At 36.3% G+C, this 15,325-nt stretch overlaps 1 protein-coding gene and 1 non-coding gene across 5 annotated transcripts in view; one reads left to right on the top strand and one right to left on the bottom strand.

Annotated features, from left to right (window-relative positions):
* Window positions 1-15,325, bottom strand: part of beat-Ic (beaten path Ic) — a 191,904-nt gene that overhangs the window by 148,681 nt on the left and 27,898 nt on the right. For 3 of the 4 annotated variants that reach the window (XM_070107273.1, XM_070107270.1, XM_070107271.1), the window contains exon 2: window positions 8,267-8,368. The exons of the other annotated variant lie outside the window; for it this stretch is intronic. The gene's annotated coding sequence lies outside the window, so the exon portion shown is untranslated. The remainder of the gene's footprint in view (window positions 1-8,266; window positions 8,369-15,325) is intronic. 4 annotated transcript variants of the gene reach the window in all.
* TRNAQ-UUG (transfer RNA glutamine (anticodon UUG)) lies at window positions 5,858-5,929 on the top strand. The gene has a single exon. It is a non-coding gene; the product is annotated as a tRNA-Gln (tRNA).

Raw genomic sequence — 15,325 nt, forward strand, 5'->3', positions numbered from 1 at the left:
TCTTTGATTTGACCTTTTGGTTTGCGTGTGCGATTTCGGTTTGATGGCTGGAAGGGAGTTGGCTGTGCACCCTTTACCATTACTTTACTTTGTTTGCAGCCTAATTAGAATTCATTCAACGTCGCAATCTCTTCTTGCAGTGTCTGTACAATACTTGCTTTTTTTCTTCTTCTTCTTTCGCGGTGATTTTCAGAGTATGCTCTGCTGAAATTGAAGTTAAGTTGACAGCTAAAATATAATTAATGTTGGCTAGGTCGCCAATAAGCCACTCTGTAAAAATTTGATGGCGAACAACAGGAATGCTAGGAACATAATTACTAAAACAATATTTTACATTTAAAAACACGTGTTTTTAAGTTTGTTTTAATATAACGTGCATATGGACAAAGAATGAGTTGAATCCATAAATGTTAGTGGATATTTAATAGTATTGAGTAAAATGGAGAGATTAAGCATACAGCTCTATGCTAATAAAGTAACAACATATTAAATGTTACATATACATCTATATATAAATATATCCTGAACAAGCCTCAAAAATTTTAACATCCAGAAAGAAACTTCGGAGACCCTATAAAATATATATTAGCTACATAAATGATCAACGAGTTGAGCTGTTTCAGGTTAGCCATGTCCGTCTGTCTGTCTGTATATACGCGAACTAGCCTCTCAGGATTTAAGTTATCAATCTGAAATTTTCCAAGAAGCTGCTCAGTGGTCGGGATCTCCGAAATCGGACCCCTGTAGAATGTTGCTGCAAGACAAACTGATCGATGGAAATCAAGTCCTTGTATAAAAACTTTTTGATTTGACAAGATATCTTCACGAAATTTCACATATATTAATGTTCAAAGCAACGATACAAACACCAAACAAATTGTTCACATCGGACCAGTATAGCTTATGGTTGCCATTCAAACTAACCGATAAAAATCCAGATAAAGTTCATTTTATACTCTTTTATGCCATGAGAAATGTAACTGTGACAGGTATTATAGTTTAAGGTCAGCCGAATTTAACGTTTCTTGCCATTTTATGCTAAATTTAAAATCGTTGATTCGAAATGTCAATTTAACTTGGTTCTTAATTGAGTTCAGGAAATTCCCCTTCACTTAATTGTAATCTTCGAAATCTAAAAATCCACCGAAATCCCTGCCGATAAGCTTCAGAGCTTTACAGTTCCCATTGTAAAATTGCGCTTGGTCACCCTGAGCAACGCCATTATCTGTTTAGTTAAACACCTCTTGTATACCCGAAAAACGTGAAGCGAAAACAATTTGAGGGCCTGTGTGTGTGTGTGTGCGGCTGAGTGTTTATTGTATAGTCGACATTTAAGCGCGTTCGGCTAATTTCGCGCATTTGCAGTAAACCGCAGCTAAACTCGCCAACAGCACACACCTCGCACTGACCCCGACCAATTGTAATGGCGCAAATGGGTTGTAAGTTGAGTCGGTCGCTGGAAGCTGCCTCGCCCAATCGCTAACTGATAGACTGGCGTGCCTAACAACTATGCAATTTTTCTATTAAAAATTTTCGCCCCCTTTTAACATCCCCGCACGTTGGATGCTCGCAACAGTGACACCGATGCCACAACATAGTACACCGCATATTGAGCATGTGCAGCAGGCGCGTAATGCAGGCGAGGGGCCGTGTTGCATGTTGCTGCGTACACAGTCACATGCTGCAGCAACAGCCAACATATGCTATTCTAATGTTTTCCAACTGTTGTTGCTTATGCCGCTGTTGTTGTCATTGTTTTGGTTTTGGTCAATATTGCCGCTGAAGCCGGAGCTGATATTGCCACTGCTGCAGTAGCTGTAAATATCGGTATTGTTGTGCTTGCTTTTAAAATTGCATTTTGTGCATTTTGTAGTTAGTATTATTGTTGTTTCTATTGCAACTTGTCCAGCGAAATTGTTAACACGCATGTTTGTTGTTGCCGACATTTTTTCGGTAACACTCCACCGATTTCAAACTGCGTGCCAATAACAACAAAAATATCGACTATATCTGGCTACATATTACGTCGAGCAGCAACCACGGTGCTATTGCCAAATGACAACAGCAACACATTAGCGGGTGAACACCATGGCGACAAGCGATTTGCGGTGTACCACACGCATTCAAAACAAGCTCACCGATAAGCGGAGTATCGAATAAGAAATATGCATGCGCGTATGATTTGAAAGGAAAGCGTGTAAATTTAATTTTTGAATATAGCAAATTTTATCTTTCTTTTCATCAACAGTTAGTGGCGCGATTATATTGCTGAAATATTAAATATTTTCAAAAGATTGTGTTTAACTTAGTATAACAAAAGCAAGAATCATTGTTGTTAGTGCCAAACTGATTTTAGTACAGTATTAATGATCTTTATTTCACCAAAATTTTCTTTTTTTCCAGTCATACATTTGGTAGCCCCTTAAAATCCACATTATAATATGCATTGGCTAAACTATGAACAAAAGCAACTCTGCTTCAAAGTGCCATTTCAATGAAAATCTTAAACAAAATAAAATATTTTATTTTTTCATATTAAAAATATCGTTAAAAGGCACAGATGTCCACACAGTTTGTCACCTATTAATTCCACTCAATTCTCCTTAAAATTGCTCAGAGTTATGATACAGACGACAAGTAACTTATTGCACCACAATTGACTTATCTGTACAATTTAGGTTAGGAAATGATATTTACCACAGAACAGCTGTGATTGACAAACTTGTTTTGAAGTGGCCCGAGGGGCTGCATTTCGAACCAACTTTGCATGTGCACATACGGGTGATATAAAATACACATTGTCCACAGCAATGTATATGGTGTGGAAGGTAGCGGAGAAGGCAGCAAGCGGCCAGCAGAGGCCACATACTCTCAGGCTAGCACACTCTCATGCACACAATTGGCGCCAGCTGCTGCTTTACAAATTCCCACTGAAATTTTGAATCTCTTTTACAAAGTCAACAAAATGCAAATTCGTTTATGCATCAATGCAATGCCAACAAGCAAAATACATACAACACAGATGCAAAAGGAATACCAAGACAAACCGCATATGCGTGTCCACGTTAGCTACTCAAATCGCAAACACATACTTGAATCTCCAGCCACCTACAAGCCCATGCACACACACATCGTACTTATGATACACCGAGTTGGTCAAGTGACGCTGCTTGGCTGCAGCTTGACTTTGCTGCAACAAGGAGCAAGAGGCTAGTGGGAGGGCAAACTATTTCGCCTCCGATGTCGAACAGTCAACATTTGACACAGCAACAACGAATCCTTCGCAATAGAGATATACTCCTAACACAGGTGACAACGTAGGCAAATGCATAGGGGCCAACAACAGCTGCATTGACAACAAAGATGGGTACACAATTGGTGGCAGGCAACTGTTGTAGAGGCGACGGGCGTGTGACGTGTGTTCTTTCAACACATTCGTGTTGCATTTATCTTTTGACCGCACTGAAATTTGTGCGCAACAGCAATCTTTCATCGCCGCTGATGCATTCGTCATAGCTGCCACTGATGTGTTGTTGACAAGAGGTGGTCAAAAGAGTACGTTCACAGGTGAAGAACGTCATTATTAATCATTCTGTAAAGTTTGGATTGCGTCGTGAAACAGCAAGAGCCACACTTAATAATGGTTGGTCTAATTCGAGGTAAAGGATTGGCACAAGTGCCTATGTTGTCGACATAACAGTTTCAAAGGCCTAGACTTGTTTTGTCGGAGAAATATTAGTTTGTTATCCGTGAAATATCCGACAAAGCATTAGAATAACATACCAAGAGCTAAATTGATTTGAAAGATATTTTACTTAAAAAGCATTAAATAAAAACCGAGAGGCATCCGCTGGGTCACCGAGGCCACATCCTTTCATAAACGTGTAAATACAAGGTCTCACACTCTTCGAAAACCAAGTGCATCAAAACACTGGCTTAAAACATGTTCTGTGTTAGTGATTTACTTAACCTCCCCCGACAGCATAAACTGTTATTTTTAGGTTGCCGTATGTTTTGTTTTTGTTTTCGTTTTAAGGTATTCAATTTTACTTTTCGCCTTTTAGTACAACACGAGTTTGCACTCGCAAATAAACTACAAACCGGAACACATATGCACAAATGCACATAAATATTTATAAAATGTAAAAGATATTTAAGTGCATCCGCCCGCACCCAGCAGCAGTGAGGCCGCAAATGACTTGCTAGTGTACAGCAAGTGCAGCAAAGAATTACTGAACAATCAACTGCAACAACAACGATGAGCATAGTTTAGTTTGCCATAACTGGCGCCACCATTTAGTTTTTAAACAAAAATATGTTATTTTTCCGCATAAAAAACACACACAAAAGAAACAAGCACAAATACAAATTGCTCAAAAACTTGAACAAATTTTAAAATCTTGGCAGCACAATTTCATTACTTATTGATGTCGATTTTCTTACTTGTAAATTTTACAAATATCGCAATTACGGTTCTCAACACCACTCAGTTGAATTGAAGTTGAAGCAATTCAACTTCAGACCAAAAAAACTTTTTCATGGCAATACGAACTTCAACTATTTGCAGTTTCATTGGTGTTGCCAACCTAAAAAATTAAGATTTGGCAGATAATTAACAGCTGAAAATTTTTAAACGAAATCAAAACAATTAAATTCAATTATTGCTCACGAAAAGGTAAACAACTGTTAAAATGGACATTAGTTTATATTTATATTACGATGACAAAAATGCTGGAGCGAAAACTGATGAGTATTCGTTACTCAAATCCATTGAAATTTCCTAATACCATATAAGCCAAATTTTTATTGACAATTAAATAGCTTTTAAATAATGTTTGTTGTAGACTCATTAATTATTTTCGAATAAATGAGAACTCATTTTGTTTTTTTTACTAAATCAGATGAAGGTACATTACCACAAACTATCCGTTTCTTTGCTGCTGGTAGTAATCAAGAATGCGTTTTAAATGATTTTAACCTTGGACTGAAGCAACGTAGGATTTCTAAAATCGTTACAAAGGCTGATTTTAAATGTTATCAACACCATATTTGTGTGCAGTGGATAAAACACAAATGATTGAAAAGGTGCAAAATGTTACGAAAATTCAATTTGCCTTAAAAATTATATTCCTAGGAGTAAAAGATTGTTATCCACAAATTATAGCTCGCTTTATCCAGTTTCGAAATTTTACTACACGAGCTCAACAAATTTTTCACTTTTCAATTCATTTGTACTAAATAACTGATTGAAGTAATTTACAATTACAAATAAAATAGGTTTTTTACCATTTTCCATTTTCTGTCCATATTTTTCTCAAATAAACGCAATAATGTTTAACTACAACTACTTGGTTGCAGTTGAAATTTTGTGATTATCTAGTTAACCTCACTGGCATAGAGTTGAAAACCGTAATATCACAAAAAAGTTGAAGATTGTCAACAATTAAACCGAATTTTTTATTGACGGGTTGAGTTGATATCGATAATAACAAATTTCAAAACTTCAACTAAAATGCAGTTGGCTTGAAAAGCGTAATAGTGGCCAAACTAGTGGGTGTAACCACATTTTTGCATGATTTTCGTAAATACTTATATTTCTATGTCTTGCCATCATTAACGGCATCTTTTATTAACTAAAAACTCTATTTTACCAGATTTTTTTAAAATGAAATTCATATACCAGCCAAAATTCATAGACAAATAGCTACATATGAGGGCGAGTTGGTAAAAATATCTTTCCATGCATTAGCTCATATAAAAATAATTTCACATGAAATTATCAATTCAACGTCAATGACATGTGAAATTCTAGGGATCTGTGATTTCACTTCTTATTTTAGCCGAGCAAGCATCAGCCGGTTCTATGGTGTAATGGTTAGCACTCTGGACTTTGAATCCAGCGATCCGAGTTCAAATCTCGGTAGAACCTATTTTATGTTTAAAGATATCTTTTTTTTTAAAACGAAATTCGTAAGAGATTTTTTCCGAGTTATATACGTAGATACACACAAAGCTATGTATTTATAATAAATTACAGTTGGCGGAAAATTAAAAGAATTTTGAGTAATACAAGCTCTAGATTTTCCAAAGAAGATAGATAAAAAAACAAGCAAGGAAGGGCTAAGTTCGGATGTAACCGAACATTTTATACTCTCGCAAAGTCAAATAGTATACTCGTTTGAGATTTCTTTGTGGATTGACTGATATTTTCGGTAGAAGGCCAACTATAGGCACTGGGGTCTACATATTTAGTACTTAGGGGCTTGAACAGTTTTAGTTCGATTAAGACAATTTTTGGTCACAAGGTGGCATACATTAAACGTATTATTCACGCAAAGTTTTACCCCGATATAGTCATTGTTGCTTGATTTGCATAGTGGAAAGTGAAAGAATCAGATGGAATTGAAAATGGTGTTATATGGGAAATAGGCGTGGTTGTAGTCCGATTTAGCCCATTTTCGCAATATATCTTAGAAATATGAAAATAACGTTATGCACCGAATTTGGTTGAAATCAGTTAAGCAGATCCCAAGATATGGGTTTTCACCTAAAAGTGGGCTGTGCCACGCCCACTGTCTAATTTTGAACGCGGTTCCTATAAAGTCATCTCATACCATCCGAGAGATAAAATGTAATGTATCTGGCGTGTTTAGTGCTTGATTTATTGCGCTTTTAGTAGTTTTTAACAGTACCGTTATATGGGGAGTGGGCGGAGTTGCCACCCGATTTCTCCCATTTTCACACTGTAGGTAGAGGTTCTAAAAACATTTGCTTCCAGTGAATTTTGTTAATATTGCATTAGCGGTTTAGGAGATATGCTCATAAACCTATTAGGGGCGGGACCACACCCACTTTAAAAAAAAATTTTAACTGCAGATGCCCCTCTCTATTGTGATTGTGTATACCAAATAAGAGTCTTGTATCTTGTTGTGGAGCTTAGAATGGCAATTTATTTGTTTTTGAATAATAGCGTTTTGTGGGCGTGGCAGTGGTCCGATTACGCCCATCTGCAATACCAACCGTCTCACGGTATCAAGAAACATGTCGACCAAGTTTCATAAATTTTCATATCTAAATTTTTACTCAAGTTAGAGCTTGCACGGACGGACGGACAGACAGTCACCCGGATTTCAACTTGTCTCTTCATCCTGATCATTTATATAGTCATAACCCTATATCTAACTCAATTAGTTTTAGGTGATACAAACAACCGTTAGGTGAACAAAACTATTATACTCTGTAGCAACAGGTTGCGAGAGTATAATTATAAATGTAAATGCTATATTTGACGAAAAAAACGCTAAAGGTCTTACAATTCAATATGTCTACTATATTAATGTATTTATCATTTTAACCGAGCCCTTATCCACATTTGGAGTATGTGAATAATTTTTTTTACCGATTTCGAATGATTAACGTTAATCGAAACTGGTCGTGCGTGATGACGGCGTGCAGCTATCACGGCGGGCGGAAAAAAATATTATCGACGTTAAGTCCATCAATTATGTTCGTAAATACCACTGGTATGTGCGAAGTCAAGTTTTTAATAATCTTATTTGGGATTAACTGAAGCAATATGTTTTCGCATTTCATTACAATTACATTGTTTGCCACTTAGATTTCAGTACTCAACTTATCATCCGTTAATACACGACTATACAAATAAGAGCAGACTTACATATATATATATGTATGTACATAATGTTGCCAGAAACATTTGTATTAAATTGTTGCCAATTTGTTCAAGTCATAAATATAGTCTTTCTCCCGTAATTGTCTCTTTGACAGCTTTTCATGTTACGCTGTCGTTGGTAAACGTCGTCACCGTCATTCATTCAATAAACTTGCGCTGTGAGTGTGTCTAATGTGGCAAATATGTCAAAAGCTATACAATATGGATGACACAAGAAAACGCAGCATAAAATGATAAGCGTAGAGCAAAATAGAGGGCGACAAAAGATCAGAGTCATGTTGTGTCAGGTAGGGAATAAAAATGTAATTTTCAATCAATTGTGGAATGTTGTTTAAACGCACATAAATCGTTTGTCATCAACAAGAAAAAATAGCAAATAAAAATCATATGAGACAAGACAAAAAATGGTTCACGAAGGAATGCTTATATGCAAAATTACGTGGCACGAAATTTATATTAAAAGCCAACAGTGCGAAAAGTTTGCGCGGGGCACCTAAGTACATATGTATGTGTATTAATATTGGTGTTGTCTGTACCAGTCCTTCGCAAGTTCAAATATGAAACTTCACTTACCTGTGAAGGCACGTGTGAAATTGGGTTCTTATTTGGTATCTTCAATTTAAATGTCATGTCACAGTGCTTTCAATTACTTTCTTACGAGAATAGATGTTATTCCTAGAAATAAAAATTATGAATTTTAAATTATAGGCATTGACAGAAAGAAATAAATACTCAAAAATTACATAGATCTATTGTTAAATTAAGAATAAAATAGCAATCGAATTTTTTTACAATTAAAAATTTCAAGGCACATACTGGCGTGAAATTTAACACAAATCGATTTTTTTCCATTTTCGATATGTTGTAACTTTAAAAATAACATACTGATACATTGAACACATTTTGAAACGAAATCTCAAATAGTTTTTGAGTTACAGCCCTTCAAAATGTATTCGCTCATTCAAACCTGCCACTGCTTTTTTCGGAGACAAATGATCCGATCACTATCAAATTTTATCTGCATGTTCTGTATATATGTATTTTTCCATACTATCATTTTTTGATCAGATCAAAAATCGAGTTTTGGCAGGACAAAAACAACCAAAATTTTGGAAAAAATTCAACTGTTTTTTCAAAACGTCGCCATTTTGTCAATTCTTGAGTTTTTCCAACGTAGTTTCTAGTAGGGAAATTTTTTACCCTGAATAGGGTATATTACCAGGCCACGTAGTTTGTAACACCCAGAAAGAAACGCCGCAGGCCCTATAAAATATATATATAAATAATTAGCAAGACCAGCTGAGTCCATTAAGCCATGTGTGTCCATATATCTGTATATACGCCAAATAGTCTCTCACTTTTTGAGATATCGATCTGAAAATTTCCACATGTCCTTTTCTCCCCAAGAAGCAGTTCATTTGTCGGAACCACTTTTATAGCATATAGCTTCCATACGAATATAGCTTGTATCGAAAACTTTTTCATTTAACGAGATATCCTCACGAAGTTCGGCACAGATTATTGTCCCAGACGACGGTGAATTTTCCAAATAAATTGTTCATATCGGACAACTATAGCATATAACTTGCCATACAAACAGAACGATAAAAATAATGCGCTTGTATGATATATTTTGAATTTGTGAAGGGTATGATAGATTCGGTGCAACCGAAGTTATCGTTTTTTTTTCAGGTTTAATCCACGAAACAGGTCAGAATCACTGCAGCAGTGGAGAACAGCATGACAGCCAGATTTGCTCATAAAATGAGAAGCGCTAAGCATTAAATTTTTGCTTTATGGTAAATAATTCCTCCTTCATTGCCATATCTTTGCTTACGGAACGTTAGTCCGTAAGTAAGTGTTAAACACAAATGACGATAATATAATCAGGTTGCCCAACAAACTAATTTCACTTCACTTCATGTAATCACGAAAACGAATTCTCAAACTCAGAGGAAACAGCTGCAGAATTATGTCTACTTTGTGCGGTTTTCGCCTGGACTCAAATATTCCATTCACACCGCTAAGAAGCCTGTGAAGCCTTGATAAAAAAAAACATAAAAAAAGCGAAATCTATTTATAAGTTATAAAAAATAAATAAATAGAATTTGTGCAATGTAAATTTCACTCGAAACGTGCCGCAGTTAAAGCCGAAGCACACCCATGTACAACGAGATAAAACGAAGCGAGGCTAGTTGGACAGCAGCTGGTGGAACGCAGGAGAAGCTTTGCGAACGACGCGCAAAAAGAAATGCAATTTAGTATTTATTATTAAGCAGCTTCTTTTCTTGTCGCTGCACTCCCTCGCATTTTTTCTCTACGTCATTTCTTTATTTCATCCTTTTTTGTTTGTACGCTATTTGTTGGCTGGTTAATGTTGCCATTGCAACTGTGTTGCATTTCGTGCGGCAAACGCAAGCGCCACTGCAAGGCAAACGAGGCCGGAAATTGTGCAAAGCAAATGTAATTCAATTTTTATACGTGCCGCAATGAATGCCATGCCAAATAAGGTGAAGAGTATGCATATAAACATAAATTTGCGGCGTAGTAAAAGGAAGTTGGCGGAAGATGAGTAAAAATTTAGCAAAAAATTGTACAAGCAAAAATAAAAATCCGGAAGACTTGCAAGGGTAATACAAATAAATTAAATTCATAAAGGCAAGTGCTTTGAATGCAATTAACTCTTCTAGAGATTCGCGAATGCGAAACTGGCCTTATCAGGTTGAAAATATATATACTTAGCTTAAGCATAACAAATTCAATTTTGACAGAAGTCTTGTTAGTTTATGTCAGTAACCACTACTTTTACGTGACGTTTCGCTCAATTTCAATCCTCAGGAAAGTATTTATATAGAGATGGAATAATTAGAAGAAGCAAAACAAATCCAACTGAAACTAAAACTAAAGTAATACTTAGATGAACCAGGAGTACTAAACCAGACTACAAACTAATAAGATAAATACCAAATGTGAGTCTAAAAATTTGAAAGAAAAGTGAAAATAGTTCCAGAAAGGATGAATTCAATTTACACTAACCAAATATTTATAATATTCAGCATATATTTTTCTCAGTTCATCCATTTGTATGTATATCGCATCCTGTTGGAAACACGCCCAACGAAGTACTTACGACTGGCAATTGTGGCTCACTTCGAGTGGCATTTGTAGTCAGCAACGAGTTAACGCACGAGCACACACACTCCCATATATCCACGCTTCTTCTATTACCTACATACACACCCACTTGTACACAAAAGACAAAGGCAGACACATGAATACAAAAGCACGCAGCAGAATAAGTGTGGAGTGAGAACAAAAAGCATTAAAAATAAACAAAACAAACTTCAGAAAAACAGGAAAACATGTAAATTACCCAGCCACAAAGACAGGATATTGTGAAAATGAAAGAATGCGCGGGACGTGGCTGCAACAGCGTCAAGATAAGCGGAATGTGAATAGGAAGCGGGTTAACGAAAATAAGATAAGAGGCTGGGTAAGTTTGCGGTTCATACTGCATTGGAGTAACACAGCGCCAAATGTACGTAGCGGCGAAAGGCAATGCAATTGTGTGCGTTCCGACGGTCGATTGTATTCATAGGCATTTAATATGTAATATGCGGTATTTTAGCGTGCGTTTTTATGCACTGTTATTTTCTGGCACAACGAGAGGATTTCGGATTTTGTTGTCCTGCACTTTTGCTGCATAGCTAGTTTTGAAAGCCATATTTTCAATTCTTTAGCAGTTTTCTAAACTTATACATACAATATTTAGCCTCCACTTTGAAATGATGTAGGATTTGGCTAATTTCTTCACTCATTTATACTCCTCTACTTTCTTCTTTTCTTTGGGTCTCAACATGCTTTTTGTTTGTCAAAATCTACGAAAACTCATTTACACTTTATTGTTCGCAAAGTAGCTGCCTTCGCCTTCGCTTTCGCCATCGCCATCGTTTGCAGTGGCTCATGGCACGTGATCAGTTGAAAATGATATTTGCATACTGATTGGTTTCGCGGCAACATTGAATTGCATACCAAGACTATATAGGTTCATATACATACAATACATACCTATATCTGGATGTTTGGCAAATTTATATTGCTTCTTTATTTATAGGAAGCAATTGTATTAATGACGAAAGAAAATGCATATTTTCTGTAATTACTTTGAAAAATAAGTGAGAGTGTAGGAGAATTAATACATACGTTTGCTTAAGATAATAAAACAAGGTAAATTTTTTCAGTGCGTTTTCATTATAAAGCTGATAGGCCTCCCTTGCAGTACGCGTATGCCATATTCCCAGTAAACACAGTTACGTTTACACACTCGCCAAATGTCCAAATGAGAATTTGTTTGAAATTAATGAAACCAGTGCTTGCTTAACACCAATGCAGCGGACCAGTGCAACTGAGCGTATGAGTGACATGCTTTCTCATACACCCGTTTCCGTGTGCGAGCCGCACTGCTATTCTACTTCCACACAATCTTGGTTTTTCTAATTACAAAAACTGCAATTCTTAATTAAAAATATGTTCAGTCGCTACTTGTATACGTTAACGCGCTGGAACATTTTTTTAATTTGAAAGTTGCCACTATACATTATAAAGTAACACGGACGTTTCACACACTCCCTTTTTAATTCTCCATTATATGTGTTTGTGGCAATAAAATAGGTTATGTGTCATCGAGGGAGTTAATATGGGGAGAAAGTGCACGTACGCCGCAGTGATGTCTGCAAACAAACATACTTGCGTGAATTGTGAGTATTAACACAAAACTCATTCATAAAGAAAAGAATTGCGTCCTGAAAAGACGCACGCGTTTTTCATCATTTGTACCTAATTAAAAGGGAATTCACCGAGTTTCTTTTCTAACTGCATCTTTCCATATATATTTAATTAATAGGTATTACACAGAAAGTAAAAAAAAACTATAAGGAAAATAGGTTAGTTGCTACAAAATACTCACTCTATCTCAACAAAACTCGCTGAGTCGTTGCAGTCCCTCAACTCCTAATGGCAGTAAGGATAAGAAAGTAGATCTACATATGAATTAGTTCGATCGTAGGCATATGCCAGTGACATGTCTGACAAGCTACCCACACCAAACTTAGTTTATCAGGATATTAAATAATTTAAGTATTAAGTAAAAAAAATTAAGTATCCACGTAATTAAAGCACTGTTTTTAACTTCATCTCATTAGCTTGAAAAGTTAGTCATATAAGTCGTTACCTTTTCTTTATGCAATATAACGATTTTTGGTATGTAACGGCCACTATGAGAGAATATCAAAGAAACCAACCGAAAATTTCCTCCAAATCGATTTTGGACTACACACATATACATATATCATAATGTTATAAGGTTTATATATTTGATATCGTCCTTACCTACCCCGAAACTCTCATATGACAAAAATACTAACTATTGTTGTTAACTTTAAACTAGCAACAGTGGGTGGAGGTAAGGTATTTTCAGATGCAGACCTTGTGTTACAGCGTGAAAAAAGCCATTTTTGTAAATTAAAAAATTTACTACTATATCCATTGTTTTCAGGCGCATATATGTATACACATATTTTTAGAATACACCGTAACATTTTTGAAGAAATTAAATATTTTTCAGGTTACACGCGATCTCCAAAGGCGCAAAAAAAATCTTCTTTACTGCAGTGATTTCGACCGCCGTGGATTAAACCTAAAAAAAACATTCTTGGCTAGAAAATATTGTTCGTACAAAGACCTATAATCGAACAAGAATTAAAAATTGACAAAACCGAGGCATTTTTTAAGAAAAAAAGGTTGAATTTTACCCAAGATTTTTCGTTTTCGGACTGCCAAACAAAATTTTGGATCATAAAAAAGCTGGTAGGTCGTTGCATAAAGCACTACTTTACCGCAGTGAATTCGAAAGACGCGTTTAATCATAAGCCGATAGGGCTGATTGAACTAAGTGGCTGCACTTTAGCCTGTAACTCAAAAATATTTAATTTAAAATATTCATTTAAAATTTCCTTACTTATCTCTCAAATACACTGACGTAACACAAATAGCTGAGAAATACAGCCAAAAAAGAATCAAAATCTTCTACAGAGAACAATGCGAAGTATTTTTGCGTAATTGCAAGAAATTCTAATTAAATTTATGTACACAACACAGACTGGTGGTTTTAACGTTTCCACCGAAAGCTATTGAATATCTCCATTGCAATGTCACACCATGAATCAATGCCAATGCCAGAGTGGCATAGCGGTGAAGATGGCGGTGTGAGTGGTGGTAAGTGGAAATTAATGTGCATAACGGGAGTGCGTGTATTAAAGCAAGCACCGCAAACCACACTTTGTAAGCAGCAACAAGATGGTAGTGACGAGATATAAAAAAAAGCTGATGTGTGCAAACAAAGCAATAGCAACAACCTGACGAACTGAACCAAGGCAACCAGCCAGTTAACCGCGCGAACAACCGCCTCACGAGCCAAACAATCACGCTTAATTAAACCAATTAATAAAAGTCAGGCAATAACCACACACACAGACACACGAATACATGTACGAGCATACAAATTATTCATTTCACAGCTTACCGAATATGCGTGTTTGCCTCATGCCACATGCCGCACGCCAGCACGCCACATTCTCAATTGCATATGCGGGTGGCTGGAGGGCGTTAGGGCGGCTAATAGAGCCAGTTGCTTTGTGCCACGCATGTTTTATTTGGATTATTAAATACCTTGCGGTGAAAAATTGAAACTTGATGCAGCTGCTGCCAAGCGAAACCTGAACCGACAGCCAAGACACGAACGACGTGCAGACAAATGAAACGAGCAATCAAAGCACTGTCGAATGGACTAAATGGAATTTGGATAACGGTTAAAGGTGCAGTGTGAAGAAATTTCTATTGCATGCACATGTGTGTGTAAGTTTGTGTAGCGAAGCATTCACATGAACTGACAGGAGAGCAGCTGCTCAAACGTGCGTTAAGCACAATATCCATAAAAACGAGACTGCGCCCTCGCCAGCAATCGTTGCGTCAAATATTTGCATGTAACTCTATGTGCCACATTCATTATTCATTTGCAGTTTGTACTTTTAATTTCTCGCTTTGGTGATCTTCTGTTTAATTTATTGTAAATAATTTCTTCGCGTTTTCGAAACACTGCTCACATTTGCGTTCCTGGCTACATGATAGAGTCACTATCTAAAATCTTGGACAACGGTACATGCTACGATGTTGCAACTTACATGTTTGTGTGCGCTTAATGAATTCCTTCACCTGTAATCTCCGAATAATGTATGGTAATCAATTTTCAATTGAACTTCAGCAAACGAATGACTTCAAAGATTGGAAATAATTGGTGTAATTGTGCCAAATAACTGGAATAATAACAACAAAACAATTGAATAATAAACCAATTCATGCGCTAAACGTAATTACAAAGCGATGCTCGTCTGTCTGTTTATACGCAAACTAGTCGCTCAGTTTTTGAGATTTCGAAATTTCGTGTACGCCTTTTTCTCTTTAACAAGCTGCACATTTGTCGAAACCGCCGATACCATACCGCTATCGACCGATCGAAAGAAGAGTATTATACCTTCGGTGTAGTGTATTTTTAATTCAATATTTTGATAAAACACA

This window comes from Bactrocera oleae, chromosome 3 (assembly GCF_042242935.1).
Source record: "Bactrocera oleae isolate idBacOlea1 chromosome 3, idBacOlea1, whole genome shotgun sequence".
Taxonomy (NCBI): Eukaryota; Metazoa; Arthropoda; class Insecta; order Diptera; family Tephritidae; genus Bactrocera; species Bactrocera oleae.